This window comes from Microcaecilia unicolor, chromosome 5 (assembly GCF_901765095.1).
Source record: "Microcaecilia unicolor chromosome 5, aMicUni1.1, whole genome shotgun sequence".
Lineage (NCBI taxonomy): Eukaryota > Metazoa > Chordata > Amphibia > Gymnophiona > Siphonopidae > Microcaecilia > Microcaecilia unicolor.
In genome coordinates this window covers 134,051,447-134,066,681 of record NC_044035.1, presented here as the reverse complement: position 1 = coordinate 134,066,681, position 15,235 = coordinate 134,051,447, and the positions used below count along the sequence as shown (strand labels likewise).

General features: G+C 40.2%; 1 long non-coding RNA gene across 1 annotated transcript; it reads left to right on the top strand.

The window, feature by feature from the left end:
* The first annotated feature begins 6,450 nt into the window (after window positions 1-6,450).
* Window positions 6,451-12,591, top strand: LOC115470277. Its single transcript, XR_003942158.1, has 3 exons — window positions 6,451-6,614; window positions 8,392-8,451; window positions 12,425-12,591. It is a non-coding gene; the product is annotated as an uncharacterized LOC115470277 (long non-coding RNA).
* The last annotated feature ends 2,644 nt before the right edge of the window (window positions 12,592-15,235 follow it).

Below are 15,235 nucleotides of genomic sequence, written 5' to 3'. Positions count from 1 at the left end.
CTAAAGTTTATACTTAAGTATACATAAAAAATAGTATTCTACATTTGTACACGTCCTTTTGGAGAGGAGTAAAACCAGGTTGTTCCGTTTTTCAAAAATTTTTTAAAAGAGAGAAGACCCAAGAGAGTTCCTTCTTATTACCTTCCTTGGAGTACACATCCCAAGCCATACTCTCTGAGGTTTTAAAGACCCCTGAGGCAGGCCTCCGGGCCGAAACACGGCCATGTCGGGTCACTTTTAATGTTAATTACGTCATTTTTTATGTGAATAAATAAACTAATTGGTATCCTCGTCCACTCTCCTCACTTTTGTTTTTATACATTAAATACAAAACTTGTTTTTTATTTTAACCTGGGCACTGTAGAGCCCACCTCACCCAGAAACTCGCCTTTATTAAAATTTATTGTTGGTGGGTTTCTGGGTGAAGGTGGGCCCTTCACTGAGGAGCATGGGGGGGGGGGGGGGGGAATGCATGGCAGGCAACCTGAGAATATCAACAGCCCATACTCATTTTGCATGGTGATCCTACCTAGTATTTATTTCCTTCGTTGAGTGTGGGGTTGATCGATATAAACTCATTCAAAATCCTCCCTAATTACTCTGTTGCCCATGCCTTCCTGCTGGATCCACCAGCACATGACCCCTTCACACTTCAGTCGCCACCAGTATAGCGCACATAATTAGGGTTGGGCTTTTATATAACTTTCACACACCTAAGAGGTGGTACCAAGGCAGTGGTGTGCTGGTAAAAGTTTAACAACAGGCTCTCTCCCCGGGTATAGCCTGCAATGTTTTTGTTGGTGGGGCGCAGAGGCCCCACTCTACCTCTGCGCCCCCCCCCCCAAATTGCAAGGCTGGCTAAACCCAGGGAGAGAGCCTGGGAGGGGGCAATGCATTACTCTCTCCAGAAAAAAAGAAAGATTTTGAATGCTCCCAGGTTCCAATCTAATTCATGTTTAATGTGGGATAAAATCCCAAAAATAAATAAATAGATAGATAGAAACTCTGAATGTTGAGCACCTGATTCTCATCATATGATGTCTGTTTTAGTGGACCTTTTACCAGGAGAAAAAAAATCTCTGCAAGTATATAACACATGCTAGGTTGTCCCTGTAACCAGCCCCTCCCTCCAAATGACACACTAATTACGATTTATAACAAATTACTACTCTACCTTTAAAAAGTTATACTTTCTCTAGTACATCCTTATGCTGCAGCAGCTGGCTGGTATGTCTTAAAATATAAATAAAATTAAATAAAAATGCTGTCCTACAATTAAGCACAATGTGGTTGCAGCAGCTCTTATCCAATCCGATCTGCTCCAGATCCCTCCAGCCTCCATCCCCCATCCCAGAATCACACTTTTTGTGGCTCCTCCGGCTCCGTACTCTCTGGTGGCGCTGCAGGTCCCTCTCTCCTGATGATCTGCTCTCTCTGACAATAATAGCAGATCGGGAGGGGACCCTCCACCAGAGACACCTTCCATCTGGCGTCTGTTTCAGCACTGCAGCACAGCCAAGAGGACCAGGCCACGTGAAAAAGCTGCGATCAGGGGGGCACAGAGACCACCACTGGCACTACCGGCAACAAGTCAAAAAAGAGCGCAAGTGAGCACACACTCGGCCACTGCGCGTCGCGCGATCAGTTTTTTTTTTAAAGCAGTGCTGCTGGTATACGTTGGCAGGGGACAGGCTACTTCAGCCAATCCCAGGGGCCTTCCTTCAGCTTGTCCCACCCCGGAGGGTTGAAGAAAGGCCCCAGGATTGGCTGTTCCCTGCCATTCTGACCCAGATTTAAAAATTAAGCAAGTCACAGGTAGGAGAGCTGCTGTTTTTGCTGCCAGTGCCAGCTGCCTACATTTATGTAGCTGCGCAGCGGCAGAACTGACATGCGACTGCAGTCTATCTAGCACCTAGAAGATCCTCCTGATTGGAGGATTAGGAGAAAGTGGGTGGGCCTGAACCGAGGCCCACCCAGGCCCACCCGTAGCTACGCCCCTGCTGTTGATGCATCTCCTGTGTTCTATGATACGTGTTTTAATTACTCTAATTGTTTTGCACAAGTACAAAAGAGGACATGGGCATTGAATGACATAAATTACTGAAGCAGTATTGCAGTCAGATGTGTGTTTCAGAGAGAAGGTTTTACTCCTGATGGGATGAGTGAAAACATTAGCCTCAAGGCACAAATTACAGACACTGCAGAGTCCACACTTCCTGTGTCCTAAATGTGGAGTGTCAGGTGTAGTTATGTTTTCAGACTCTATAAAGCTCTTTTACTAAGCAGCGCTAAAAAGTGGCCAGCGCTATCCCCAGCGTGGGTTCTTCCTATGAACAGAGGTCACTTTTAGTACATTTGCATTATTCCTATTAATGGCATGTGCTAATTTCCCTATTAGCTTGTGGTCATTAGCATATGAGCATTTACCAACACCTATTTTCTAGGCAGCAAGAGCACAAGCGCTAACCACGCACTAAACACTTAGCTCACAGTGATGTAACTACATTAACTCAGTGGCGTAGCAAGGGGGGCGGGGGGCGGTCCACCCCGGGTGTCAACTCAAGGGGGTGCTCCCTGCCAGCTCCCCCCCCTCCGGGTGCAGCACGATGACACCCCCCACCTTGGCGCATCAACACCCCAAGATCCCTCAGCTCCATCCAACCAGCTCCCACACCCTACCTTTAAAGAAATCTCGGAAGCCGAGGCGAGGCGCAGAGGAGCTGATGCAACTTCCTATTTCCGCAAGGGCGGAACAGACAGAGTGAGGGAAGGCCCGATGAGACGATCCACACTTCTTTTACATGCAGGCGCGAGGCGCTGCGCCTCGCCTCAGCTTCCAAGATTTCTTTAAAGGTAGGGTGCGGGAGCTGGTTGGATGGAGTTGAGGAGGGTAGGCACTGGGTCGTTCACTCCTCAGTCTTCTTTCAGAAATTGTGCTATTCCCCTGAGTAATGCATTTTTAAATGTGCCTATTCATAGTTAAGCCAGATACATTCTTAAGTGAAGAGTGATGTCATTAATGGTCATGGTGGCACTTACTAGTACAAATAATAATAGATATGAGAACAGCATTTAAGTATGTTCTAGGACAGTACACTATCATTAATCACTCATTATTGCTATTCTTGTCACATAATTAGAAAGGAATAAACATATGAGGAAACATAGTAGAATTGGCACTTATGACTAGATAGGTAACTTCCAGTAGCTTTTGAATAGCAGAACTAATCTTACACCTAGAAAGAGGGTGCATATTTGTAAATAAGGGTATTACCTTCAAGAAAGGACAAAGTTGAAAGTTAGTAACAGGAAAAGGCAATCTGTTTTTAAAGGAAAACAACTTCTATTTGTTACCATGACATCCTTATGATAGTACAAAAAAAAAAACTTTCCTGCAGAGAGACCATTTCAGAAATGTTAATAAGAGAACCTTTTTGAAAATTACCGAAGGGGATTATACACATACACGTACATCCATAGGAGCCGACTTTTTTTTAGAGGTGGTGCATTCCCCCTCTCTCCTGAGTTCCAGGGCCCCCTCCCCGCCCGTCTGTCCATCCCTCCCTCCCTCCCTCCGAGTTCCAGAGCCCCCTCCCCGCGTTCGCCCCTCCATCCCTCCCTCCCTCCATCCGTCCAAATTTTAAAATCCATCTTCTTACCTTGTCGAGGTGTTAAGGCGCCAGCTGCACGTAGTGAAAAGCGTGCATGCTCGCGCTTCAGCCTTCCTTCGTCTGTCTCTGAGATCTGGTCCCCCCAAGCGGAAACAGGAAATGAGGGCGGGACCAGAACTGAGAGACAGACGAAGGAAGGCTGAAGCGCGAGCATGCACGCTTTTCACTACTTGCAGCTGGCGCCTTAACACCCCGACGAGGTAAGAAGATGGATTTTAAAATTTGGATGGTGGAAGGATGGAGGGGTGAACGCGGGGGGGAGCGGCTCTGGAACTCGGAGGGAGGGAGGGAGGGAGGGAGGGATGGACAGACGGGGGGGGCCTGGAACTCGGAGGGAGGGACTTTGGGAACTTCCAGTCAGCAAAATATTGGGGGTGCTCGAGCACCCACAGCACCCACGGAGTCAGTGCCTATGCATACATCTACACATTACAACATACAAACCTGCATATTTTCAGTACTATGTACATAAACCCCCAACCCTTCCCAATGCTCATTTTGGCTAAAGTTATCCCCCGGATTCTATAAAGGTTGCCCAAGTTTGGCATGGATTCCATCTCCACACAGAAACTAATTATTAAATGAGACTTAACAATCAATTCTTGGCATTAATTAGCACTAATTAGGACTTACGCACAGATCTGCCTTTGTGTTAGTCTATAATAGTGTGCACCCAAATTGTCATGTGCGCAATTCAATGGGGCATGGGCAGGGGAGGGGCATGGGCAGGTTGGGGTGTTCCCAAAATGTAGGCGCAGTATTATAAAATATGGTCATTTAAATGCCAAACTAACATTAGTCTTGTGCCACCATTTGCTCCAGGTTTCAGCAAGCATAAGCATAAGCTGTGCAGTGGACATGAATAATTGAACAGAATGTATGAGCCAAATAGTCTTTTTCCATAGTCAACTACTATGTTACTAGGTTATATCTGGTCCCCAGGTTCTTCAGCCAGTGCCCAGCAGGCAGGTAGGCATCTGCATGGCCTCCTCAGAAAGGATCATCTTCAGAATAGGGTGTTTTGAGCTGTGGCCTCTTTCAGAGGGCAGGTGCTTCCCTGTTCACCATATCTCCTCTATCCCTAGCAGGGGTATCCATAAGTGGTGATCATGATGGTAAATTAGGAAATTTTGGGGCTTGTCTGAATATTATACCTGAATATCGCAGGTATGCATGGTATCCAGCTATCAGATTGCAAATGTCATGCAGTGAAGCTCTGCTTCATAACTACCAGCTACTGCTCCGAATTCAGATAGACCAGTCAACTTCAATTTTCATAGAATGACAAAGGAAAATTCACAGGTATCAAGTTCAAAAACACCTAATTGTAGATAAATGATCATTCTAATAAGCTGAAGTCTATCATTCAGAATGTCTACCCACAACTATATAATCAGGAGCACTCCCTATAACAACCTTTTGGTAGATGTGCTGCTGAAAATTGATCCCTTTCTGTTAGCTTGCTGTCTAATCAAAGTTCAAATTCTTCTCTTTTCTCTAATTGATACATTGACCACGCAATATTCAAAGTGATGTTATAGTGCAGGAAGTGCTCCTACCTGCTTAAATTGCTTGGAGCCACCTTACCTCCAATATTCAGTGGCACAAGCTTAGAGGTGGGGACTGCCTGGAAGGAGGGGGACTGCTTTGGGAGGAGGGAATAGGAAAAAAAACTCTGCAGATACTGGTTGATATTCAGCCGGAAACTACATAACAGCCATATGTGGGTTCTGGATGAATGTTGATCAGGACCTGCATGTGTTCCGGTAGCTGCAACTGCTTTGTTGTTCTTTTGTAGGTATATTTAGAAGATCTTTCTTAGTTGTATGGATTTCCTTTCCAGTTTTATGTATTGTGATTTTTATTGTGACCCTCATTAACCTGTCTGCCAGATGTTGCACTATATCAAGCCAAAAATAATCTTTGACTGTAACTCGATATTCAGTGCCTGTGGCTGCACATGGCCAAGAAATGAATACCTGGGGCTAATATAGCTGGAGATAGCATTTCAAAAAACGACCACCGGAGGCTGGATATCGGGTGGAACGACTCTATCTACCTTCATATTAACTCCTCAGTTTGTCTACATCTGGCCTCTTTTTTCTCAACATTTCTAATCCTTTTTGCTAGTATTTCATTAATTTTAACATACCTGTCGATTGCTTTTTATATTAATATGTCTTTTCTATACATATTCCACAGAAGTTCCTTGAGATTTCTTCATTTCAATGCTTTTCATCTATATTCCCCATCCTTTTTCCCCCTTCCGGTCTTCACATGCAAAATGCCTTTTCACATTTGAGAGGAATTCCATCCCCTGTATCATTTTGGTCGCTCTTCTTTCAACCTTTTCTAATTCCGTTATATAATTTTTGAGAAATGGTGACCAGAATTGAACACAATACTCAAGGTGAGGTCGCACCATGGAGTGATACAGAGACATTATAATATTCTTGGTCTTATTTACCATCCATTGAACCCGCCGAGGAGTGGGAAAGTGCAGGTATAAATGTAACAAATAAATAAATACAGAGACATTATAATATTCTTGGTCTTATTTACCATCCATGTCCTAGTATCCTGTTTGCTTTTTTGGGCCACTGCCACACACTGCATGCATTGATACAACATCCTGATTTTCAACAACAAAACTGCATTGCTAAAAAATGATCAGCATCCCTTCAATTATATTGTAATTACTGGTTTCCTGCAGAAATACTATTGGTGCTCAAGAAAACTTCCTGTTAAACTCCTGTATAAATAGAGCATGTTCATGTGAGGAGGTAAAGCTCAGAGTGTCATTCTTCACATCTTTCTTCTCAGCACTACCGTACCAGAAATCAAGAATGGCATATTGGGGCCGTCAACGACAATGCTGTCCTCCCAGCCCAGACTGCTATCCCGTCCAGGATCCATGTTGTAGACAAGACCCATGTAATAATCGTAAGTAATGCTTCAGTCTGATAATACTTTAAATTGTATCTTTTATGATCCTTATCTGCTTTATAATCTTCTGAACTCTATAAGTTGAAAGTGACAGTTACCACTTGCATTATTACATATATTCCAAAAGAACTTCAAAACATGAATTAACAGTGAAAATGTGCCAGGGTATACCAAGCAGTTTGAACTGTAAAAAATAAAATGCAGTTTATAACTATTCAAAAGTTTGGATTTCAGATTTAGTATTCACATTTTCCAAATTCAAGCTCAAGAAGAGTTAAAGTTCAGGTACATGAGGTTGTTATCTACTCACATGGGCTCAAAGTCTGAGTGTTGTTCACTCCCAGTCATCAATGGCTACCAATGTTGGGTCAGGTTTTCAGACTATCCCTATTGAATATGCATAAGGGAGATTTGCATAAATTGAGGTAATACACTAGTGAAAGCCTGACCTGTTGGTGACCCTCAATTACTGTGGTGAATACCCCAGATCTAAGTTGTATCTGAGGCAATAGAGGGTGAAGTGATTTGTCCAAAATCATAGAGAATATGAGTGGGAAAACCTGAAACCCTTGATTATCTAGTTATTTTCCTGTTTTTCTATGAAGTGGCTTCTCTATAAATGTTCAGAGAATGTTTCTATTTCTTCCAAGTCCTTAGTTATAGGGTCAGATCGTTAAATATACAGTAAAGAGGGCTTGTGCTAGAAATGCAGGGCCCAGGGCAGAAACTGGGAAAGGGTCCCCCAAATCCCACCTTCAGGCTATATTTCCTTCAGCTTGTGGGAAGCTCGGGGGCCCTCTGTAGCATAAGAGGCTAGGACAGTTGCTCATGTTACCACCCCAAAAAGCCAGACCTAATCAAAGGTACTTCATAGGCTAACTCTTTTTCTTCTCTTCTTTCTTAATTTTACATCTTTAGTTTCTAGAATTTCCATAATTTATTTGCCTCATTTTCCAGTACTTTGTACTGCTCTATATTGGCATAATGCCTTATTAATAGATATGGGGAATAAGTCATATTACTAATGATTACAAACATAACTGGATTTAACTCACGCCTTTTCAATAGATGCTCCAGGTGGGATAGACTTCCATACAGGAGGCATTGGAGCTGACTCTGTGGGTGCTGTGGGTGCTTGAGCACCCCTAATATTGAGAAAATTCCTTGTATGTGTCCAGGGAGGGGTCATTTCTGTTGGGCTTAGCACCCCCAATAATTTTGAAAAGTTGGCTTCTATGACAGGAGGTATTTCTTTGTTCCCAGAGAGATTATAATCTAATTTTCTAGCTGAGGCAAGGGAGGGTTAAGTGAGTCACCCAAGATCACAAGGAACAAAAGTAGAATTTGAATCCTCCATTTCCATGGTTGTCAGCTTTCTGTTCTAATCACAAGGCTATTCCTTCATCATTGACCTTCTTTTTATGTATTTGTAGAAGTTTATAGGACTTGAATGATTTTGATTATTAAACAAATATCATCAATGTTAGTAGGAAGTAAAATTGGTAAAAAAAAAAAAAATGTTTCTTTTCAGAGGCCACCTGTATCTGATTTTGTTCTGTTTTATATCCAATAAAGAATTTACAAAACAAAACAAAAAAATAAAGCAGTTGAACAATAGGCAAAAAGGGTAGTGGTAAAGAAAGTTCACTCCCACAGAAGAGAGATCATAACTGTATTCAGAATTTGGTTCACAAATCATACTGGATATAACTGAAAATTAGAAAATAGAATGAATGCCCATTTTCAACATTTGTTTTTCTATTCTTAATTTCAGCCTGCAAGCCTGTCCAGTGCTGCCCACAGAATAATCAGTATTCGTATTACCGTTCCGTAGGTATGTAAAATTGCAAATGTGTAGTCTTTTTTTTCCAAACGGTATCTAGGTCAGCAGTGGAATGCACAAGTTGGGATATTCATAGTCTTCAGCCAATTTTACCAAGTGCCTGTGGAACATGGAACCTTTATTTAAGTTAGGTGTAGGGCTGTGGAATATACATATGTATTTTTTCAAATGTGCCATCAGAACAATATTACAAAGATATACATAGAAAACAGAGTGGCATCTTTGGTTGCTTCTACATGAAAACAGCAGTACTTATGCATGTAAGTGCAGATTTTTATAATCTACACATGCTAAGTCCAGTATTTCACAAATTTTCATGTATGAGTCACCATTCAAGGAAGCAATCATCCTGTGGCCTGTACACGTGTATAATGCAGAAACTGAAGTTCAACATTTGCATATGTTTGCATTCTAGTTTTTACATCTGCTGCCTCCTTCTAAAATTACTTCCTTTATCTATCGAGCTCTTAATATGCTATATACAATTCAGATTCAAAACTATTTTATTTAAACTTTTAAACATTCTGTTTATTAGGAAGTGAAATTCTTTAATTGAAACTCTTTTTGAAGACACACATGCCCAACAACATTGGTGTTTCTTTAGTAAAATCTGTCTAAAACAAAGAAGTTTGTCCTCGAATGGAAATACGCCACTTTCCTCCTTTTTATAGTTTTCCAACATAAGATTAGTTTTTCCTGTGGAATTCTTTGCAAAAAATTAAAAAAATAAAACCTCCAGAAAGAAAATGAAAAAAAAAAATTCTGCACACAAAATTTTTTAATTTATCAAATCAGTGAAATTGCTTTTTTAGTAACTAAAAATATAATCCCATCAGCAATACAGTACTAGTTATTAGCCAAATTCAGAATGGTTAGTTTTTTGATATAGGTTACCCCTATAAGTCACTGAAACAGGATACCAAAAGAAATTAACTGTGTCCTTCTTCTCTTTCCCAACCCACACTTTCCACACCATTCAAGTTATTTTTTCCTTTGCCTACCCCATTTTGCCCTCTCTCGCTCATACATACACACACACACACACAATATAATACAATACAGATTTCAATGACCACTTAATCCCAACAGAGAGATCTGAGGCAGTTTACAGTCAAAACGTAACCAATATAAGAGTGCCCGTAGGCTAAACCTGAGTACATATAATATGGCCGAGCTGCGTTAGTGAGCAGAAGTAATTTGATTTATGTGGCCAAAGGGGGGTTTTGAGGAAGGGAATTGGCTAAGGAAAATAGGGAGGGTTGAATATTGAGCCTTGTATCTCTTTGGAGTTGTGGTATTGGGTATCAAGGGGTCAAGTGAGATGTGGGGAGGGAGCACTTGGAAGCTGTTCGGGTTAAAATGACAAGTTAGTTTGTTCCTGGGGTATTGGGATTGGTGAGGATGAAGGTTTGGACAGGGTTGAGTCAAGGGGCTTTTGGTAGGAAATATTTCAGCAGGAAGATGTTTTGTGGAAAGGGCAGGAGCTGTGAGGGGCTGTTCTTTCGCAGCAGGAGAGTGGAAGAAGCTCCCTTAGTAAGATAGGGGGTTGGGTTGTCCAGTTGTGGGTAATCAATCCTTTAGAGACTGGATGTTTATTTTGGGGCACCACCATGACTGTGTACATTACCCTGCAGCACCACGAGTCATGTAATTACTAAGAATACAATGTGCCAGGCATTTGACTTCTCATAGGTGGCTAGTTCAATACTGGCTAGCTACAAGGTGGGATGAAAAATATATTATGATATCTGTTAAGTAGTTTATATTTGTACTGATAACCTGCTAACATGTTTATTGGACAAGAAAGTTATGGCCAAAAAGGTCTTGTCATGACCTGGACGTGTTAGTTTCTTAATTGGGGCAGGGTTAAATTTGTTTGTGTGGTGATGCAGCAAAGAGATAGTGCAAGTGCCAATGTTATCATTGGGAGATGTGATTGAGGTTTGTAAAATATTGAGTGGTGTAGAATGAGTAGAAGTGATTTGATCTTTTACTCTTTCAAAAAGTTCAAAGACTAAAGGACACTCAAATGAAGTTGCTTGGAAATACTTTAAAAACAAATAGGAGGAAATATTTTTCACTCAATGAATAGTTAAGCTCTGGAACTTTTTGCCGGAGGATGTAGCAACAGCTGTTAGCATATATGGGTTTAAAAAAGGCTTGGACAAGTTCCTGGAAGAAAAGTCCATAGTCTTTTATTGAGATAGACATGTGGAGCTGCTGTTTGCCTTGGGATTAGTAGCATGGAGTGTTGCTACTATTTGGGTTTCTGTCAGGTACTTGTGACCTGGATTGGCCACTGTTGGAAACATAATATTAGGCTAGATGGACTATTGGTCTGACCCAGTATGACTATTCTTATGTTCTTATTTTCTTATGTACTTTAGTAGCCATACGTAAATTATACAAAATTTTGTCAAACAGGAAAGCTTTTAATTTCTTATAAAAGAATAGATAATTTCATTCTACGTAAACTATTCCAATCAAGTGCTGCTAGATATGAGAACAAATAAATAAACAACTGCGTATAGTGCAAACCTTTAGTAGAAGGATACGATAAGAAGAATTGGTTCTGCATGAGAGAAAACACCTATACAGTGGCCTTTCTGACAAATTAACCACATCAACCCCTCTATCTCTTTCTGCCAAGCCTTACCACTCTCCTTCCCTTTCTCTTTCTCCTCATCTCTCCACCACTTTTTATTTTCTACAGTTATTAATTCATTTCATCAGTCCATCTCCGCCACACATTCTTCCTCACCAACCAGTCCCAATCAATCTCTTTCTAAACACCATCCAAAAAACCTCCTTTTCCCCCAGCCACTCTCTCTTCCATTCTTGGTTGTCCCTACTGATATTCTTCCCTAACCCTGCCAGTCTAGTTCCTCTAGACAAACAGCAGCTCAAAAAATTGTACTTCTCCCTCCCTCTCTGTGGTCCAGAAAAGCACTGATTTTGTATTAGAAGTTAAGTATTTTCAAGGGATGGGGAATTCTATACAATTCTGTGCTTTACAGTATGTAAAATTCCCCCCAAATTGATAAATGCACTTATAAATAAATAATTTCTAAATAACTTAGCTCATCATCACATGACATTTCAGACTTGAGGAAAACAGTGATTTAATCCTTGGCACATTCTTCTCTAGCAGAACCACAAATGAGTTTTTGATATGAGCACTTTTTCTTGAGATTTGGACTTATCAACAACTCATTTTCATTAGTTATGCAGAAGTAATTTTTATTACAGGACACCTAAGTTAATTGAGCAAAAAGGTACCTATTTTATACCTATTTAATAAAATCCATAGGAACGTCTTTATAAAATACTAGCAGAAATCCAGCAGTAACAGGGCCTACATTAAAAGTGCAGATATTGTGCCTGCTCGACAACAGTCTAAATATTAGAGCATAGAGTATGCAAGTACACATGTAGACTAGTTTGTAATCAACCTGCATATTTTATGACTCTATCTACACTCCACACAGATTGTGTATATATTGTCCCATATGTGCTGAAATGACTTCATAAAATTATTCCATAAATGTATTTCAGCAAGTGGGCAAAACATGGAAAGGTTTCCAAATTATGAGCGTATCTTATAGAACACAATAAGTTATCCGCAGATCAGGAATCACATAGACATGAATATGTATGCCTACCATTGGTCTGGCATGACTTAAGTATGTCAATGCAGGCCTAGCTAGTATTCTCTAACTGTATCTTGGTGCACAGATGCCATTATAGAATTGGCACTCAGCATTAGTGTGTCTACCTCAAGGAGCACAGTCATAGAATTGCCTCATAGATCCCTGAAAACATTTTAGAAAGAACATTACACCCACTGAGTCAGGCTATAAGACTGGACAGGTTAAATATGAGCAGAGAAATAAGTTATTATTTTTATAACAATGTCATGTGCTTCACTCATCTTTAATTCTGGCTTTTCTTTAATTTGCTGTAGGTTCATATTCCCAAAACAAATGTTGCCAAGGCCCTGTGAGAAAATGCAAGAAGTGAAGATGCTGTAATGAAAGCTACAAATCAGCAGTGTTGTACTTCCAATTAATCAAAAACATCTCTCTCTCTCTCTCTCTCTCTCTCTCTCTCTCTCTCTCTCTCTCTCTCTCTCTCTTTCTCTCTCTTAATATCCATTCTTTTGTGAAAACATTACCCTTCCTTATTAAACTTTTTGTGATGATCAAAGCATCTTTAGCTTCACTGTTTTTCTTTTAAATTTAGCCTACAAGCAAAATGTACACTTTCATTTTTTTCAAAATTGCCTTTTCTTTAGAAATAAATCTACAGCTGCTAGATAACTCATAGGCTGGGGCAGAGAAGCTCAAAAGTATGAGCTAAAACCTGACAGAGAAAATTAGAAGGGCATTTTTGATATGACAAATAAATCCAACTTTGCATGTTTTCCTAAAAATATCCAAAATTCAAGTGGCGAATATAGTGATTTTTGAAACAGAAAAAAGCCTTTTTGTTTTGAAAATGGCCATAGGGAAGAATATGTTACACTAAACTCTAGTCTTCACTCAATATCCAAAATAGTGGAATCACTGGTAATTATCACTGAGGAATCAAAGTATTTCATTCGTTACACAAATTTACATTATTTGGAGAAAAAAAGCCCTAGTTCCCACTGGAAAATTTTCTTAGTGGATCAGAGAGTTCCATAACTCTGTCCACTTCCAGCTATTTTTTATACTTTCATAATAAAGATTCTTCTGTGAACATCATACATACTTCTGTGGTACTAAATGGAATGCATTGATTCCTCAGTGAAAATTACAAGTCATTCCACTCTCTTAGATAAGTGCAAGAGTCTCTAGAAGAGAAGTGGAAGAGGGTAAGCGTAGAATATGTTTTGAATAAACTGCAAAAGAGAATCCACAGACGTGGAGAACTCAAAAGGTCCCACGGAGAAACTCAACTGACAAAAGGAAGTGGGAATGGAAACCTGGATTCCCAAAGTCTGGACCACAATGGTAGTAAAAATAAAGTTTATTAACCAATAAAATGACTCGACACAACGTTGTGTTTCGGCCAGAAAGCCTATATCGGGAGTCTACAAATAAAAACAAAGTATAAAAACAAAAAAGTAATATAATTAGCTTACAACAATAATTGATGTCTATTTGTATGACATACATATACCATTGAAAATAATGAACAAACTTGCAATAAAGTATTAAAACATGAATATGTAACAGAGATATGATTTTTAATAAAACAATTGTATTTGTAGAAAAAGATGAATAAACACTGAAAAATGTAGATCATAAAATATATTTATGACATAAGAATCACGGTGTGAAAAGGTAACCATATTTATCTTTACATAAGAAAACTGGACAATAAAGTGAAGAATTAATTAAAAATTTTAAAAAATAATTAAAAGGATAAAGAATAAATCAGAAAAAATACATATCAATTATATAGAGTCTGACTATGAAAACAGAATATCATAGTGAAAAAATGAATAAAAATGAAATGAATAAAATAAAATAAAAAATTAAGTAAATAAAAAATATAAATCATAAATCAAAATTTATAAAAAATATGTATATGTTATGCCAAACAATAATAAGAAAGAGAACTGACCTGTATTTTGTAGTCAAAATTGAAAATCCCAAAACAGGCAATATTCAATTGTGATGGTCTAGAGAAATAAAATAAGCTGTCTGTGTAAATTTAAAAGAACAAGAACAAGTGGCAGGGAACACAAACAGATGATTAAAAGACTTGTATGCAGCATTATAAGCAGGATAACAGTAACTCAGAAACAATAATGTGGTAAACTATGTAAGCGGTTTTTTTTATGCTAATCCATCTGAAGAAGAATGCCAGCAAATAAATCAAGTCAGCTCTCTGAGTTTAAAAAAGAGGAAGGGCACTGTGTCACAGATTGGCAGTCCTGCTTTAAACTGATTGCCAGATAAAAAGACAAAGACTTGCTAATGTGTCTGTAGAAATGTGAATAAACAAATCAAGTCAGCTCTCTAGGCTTAAAAAAGAAGGGCAGTGTGTTACAAATCAGCAGTAATACTGTAAACTGACTGCTAGATGAAATGACAAAGGCCCAGATGCACTAAAATTAAGGAGCCTTTAATGAGCCAATAATGATCCATTAAGGAGCAAGTAGTAAACCCTAGCATAAACCAAACTTCATTTCCCAATCACTGTAGCAGCTAAGGAAAATGGAATGCAAATCATTAAAATGAGCTGCAGTACCATTGCAAGGCTATTATAATGATATGCACTAACATTTACCAATTCCCCTTATGGTGGAAACCCTAAGGTGAGGTCTGCACCTCTCCTTAGGCAGGGGCTGCTGTGGGAAAGGAAAAAAAAACAAGCTGCTTGTCTGTGCTTAACACTGATGTCCTTCAAGGACGTCCCTGACGAGCACTGTTTTTTTTTCCCTTCTGACACCCCCCCACCCGAGGTCACCGCCACTGCCGCTCTCCCTCCCCCTGCATTGAAAGAGCTTTCCGTAGCCCTGCCCCCCCAGAGGCCGCTGCTGCCGCTCTCCGTCTCTTGAAATGACAGCTTCCCCGCCTATATAAGTTACTTACGTCAGAAGAGGGTGGGCCAAGGAGGAAAGAAGGGAATCAGCTATTGCCTGCTGCGGCCAGTGCAGCGCCTTCACACGGGGGTGAGAGGCCCTGTGAGGGCCCAGTGGCAGACGGAGGGGCGAGGGTTGAGGGGAGAGCGCCAGCGATGACCTCAGGGGGGGAGGCGTGGGCGGGGCCACGGGGGTGCAGAG